The sequence below is a fragment of the Lutra lutra genome, unplaced genomic scaffold (assembly GCF_902655055.1).
Source record: "Lutra lutra unplaced genomic scaffold, mLutLut1.2, whole genome shotgun sequence".
NCBI lineage: Eukaryota > Metazoa > Chordata > Mammalia > Carnivora > Mustelidae > Lutra > Lutra lutra.
The window spans coordinates 201,197-204,051 of NW_025923836.1; the positions used below are offsets into that span (position 1 = coordinate 201,197).

A 2,855-nucleotide genomic window follows, 5' to 3' on the forward strand; every position below is an offset into this window, starting at 1 on the left:
CCTCTCTTGGGCTTCCTCTCTCAACTGTCCATAAGCACCTCTTCCCAGACCTGGTCATGGTCATGACTTGGCAGGCCAAACCACCCTCTCCTGTGCAAAAGAACCAGGACACTACATTCTATTGGGAGCCAGGACATGGAAGACAGGTAAACTCGCTCCCTCATAACGTCCAATACCAAACCTTCCTGGTTCTGTCCAAGCTGCTGTACCTTCAAGGGGACTCTCAGAGCTGTAGAAGTCCTTACCCTGCTTTGATGACGCTCAGCCTGGAGGAACTAATCCCTGGCACACACTCAGGTTTTGCATCTGAACTGCTGGGTATCCCCCCTCAGCCCTTTCCTATCATCACCCTGATCCCTCACCACTGAGTCTGGGAAGCAGCCCAGGATCGCAAAGCAGGCAGTAGGACTGGAATCGGTAGGGCACAGCTCACCATTCTGGAGGGGCCTCAGGAAGGGAGGCTGGGCCTGGGTGTCCCCACTTGTTTCTCTGCTGCCTGGGAGTCTGTGCTCATGCCCTGTTCTGCTCTTGCTTTCAACTCTCAAGAAGCTTCCCTTCTGTGGACTTGACAGAAACAACAAGGAAAGCAGAAGATGAGAAGGACTTGGGAACATGGTGAGTTAGGCATGAAAAGGGACAGGCAAACATGGATACATGTTCTCCCACATTGCCCTGACTTTGTTTTGGGCACCTTGGTACATCACACAAAACCTGGGGTGCTGTCCTAGCCTCTGACCACAAAGAGGAGAGGAGAGGAAGGTCACAGTCCCTGCAGGCATTAGGAAGCCTGAGAACATCCCTCAGGGAACCTCCACCTGATTGTGCAACTCCCTGTGGTGGTTGGGCGCTGTCATCCAGGAGCTGCTGATCTTGGAGGGAGGGCGCTGGCTTCCTGGAGGGACTGGACCACAGGTATCCCATGCACTGTGCTCTTCTGGAAAAGGACCCCACGCCCCCTTGATCCCTCACTCTGCACAACCCAAGCCTTTCTCTCCCACCCTGTAAAAATCGGCAGAACGGCTTGCACCTGAACAACACTAGTCGGGAAGAGACAGTGGTGGGGTGGCCCCATCTCCCACTTCATGCACCTGAGAAATGAGCAAATAAGACAGGCCCCCAGGCTCATAGGAGCAGGACAGCTCACCTTACCCAGTGCTGCATCTTTGTTGGCACAGAGTAGGCACCATTCTCCAGCTGAGTCATGTACGCTGGCCACTCTTGTAAGATCTGACCAACACCTCCAGACCCCCAAGCCTCCAAGATGCCTTGAGGGAGGTAGCAGGTACCCTCATGGTCCATGTCACTATGTGAGTTTGATATTCTAGAGACTCTCCTCAATCCCTTAATCTGCAAGGAAGACCCATCAAAGAAAGGCCACCCTGCCTGCTTCCACCTTGCCCACCAACTGCACACAGCGTGGGGCCCATACAAACTCACTTCCCATGGGAGTCGGGAGCATGCCTTCTCTGTCATGCCACCTGCAACACTCGTGTAGGCAAAGGCTCCCCCCACAGAGAAGGGCATGTCGAGGGCTCTCTGAGAGGCTGGAGAAGGGACAGCCCACCAGGAGAAGGACCTGACAGTAATGGAGGAAGACGGTCAGGGAAGGGACCTGAGTGACCCTGGGAGTGTAGCCTTCATTCAGCCCCAGGGGGCCCATGGGAAACTTCCCTTTATTCATGACACACATGGGTCCTGCAGGGAAACCTCTACCTCAACACCTCAGAAGACATATCCCACAAAACCCCACAGGCCTCTGGTAAGACCTGCCCCAGGCCACATGCCACTCACTATCTCATACCACACCACATGCTGTCTCCACAGCTCCACCACAGAACAGTATGCCCACGACCCCAAGGCACCAGAGTCTCCAGATGTGCTCAGACAAAGGGAGTCAGGAAGGCCCTGGGGCTCCTCTTATGGCTTTGATTTGGGGCTGGAGGAAGATTCAGCATGAGAACACAAGGAAACACACCTACAGGAATGGCTCTCTTGCACCTGACCTCCGCAGGCCAAACAAAGAGAACACTTCTGTGCAACCCACCAGAAGAAGGCACTGGAACCACAAGGATGAGACAAGAGGACCCTCTGAGTCGGCCACAACACCCAGATTTGGCTGCACAAGCCCTGCTTATGACTGACACTTGGAGCACGAGGCAACGATCTGGTCCTACAATAGTTCATTGTCTGGTGAGACTGGGCCCCCATGGGACTGGGGGGCACAGCAGCCTTCTGGTCTTTCCCCTGTCTGATTCAAGGGCTTCTCCTCTTCCCGATGTCCCTCCAGTCCCCAGAAAACATGGAGAGCATGACAGATGAAGGAAGAAGCAGGATGGCCAGGGCCCCTTGACCACCCTGGAATCGACTCGAGGGACAGCAGCCACCCCAGCTGTATTCCCCCAGGGTGCCACCCCTGAACCACCTCTGTTGCTTCCACGCAAATGACCATGACCAATGCTGGGCTCATCACTGGCAGTGGTCCCACAAAATGGGCCCTGCTCAGTCCGTGTGTTTTGCAGCAGCAACAGGTGTAGGGAGGAGAGACTGTACCTAATCTGATCTTGACTTCTGGAGCACCCATACACCCTGGCAGAGGAAATAGGACCCCAATCACCATGCTGCACCCTGGGGAAAACATGGGCCTTAAGGACGGCAATGCTAGACACCTAGGGCTTACAGAAATTGGATCCAACATTCCTTTGGTGGGAATACTAGTTGATGCAGCCAATTTGGAGAACAGTGTGGAGATTCCTTAAGAAATTAAAAATAGAGTTTCCCTATGAGCTACAATTGAACTAGCGGGTATTTACCAAAAAGATACAGATGTAATGAAAAGAAAGGCCATCTGTACCCCA

At 53.8% G+C, this 2,855-nt stretch overlaps 1 pseudogene; it reads left to right on the forward strand.

The window, feature by feature from the left end:
* Nucleotides 1–512: 512 nt before the first annotated feature.
* LOC125092658 (uncharacterized) lies at nt 513–2,445 on the forward strand (annotated as a pseudogene).
* The last annotated feature ends 410 nt before the right edge of the window (nt 2,446–2,855 follow it).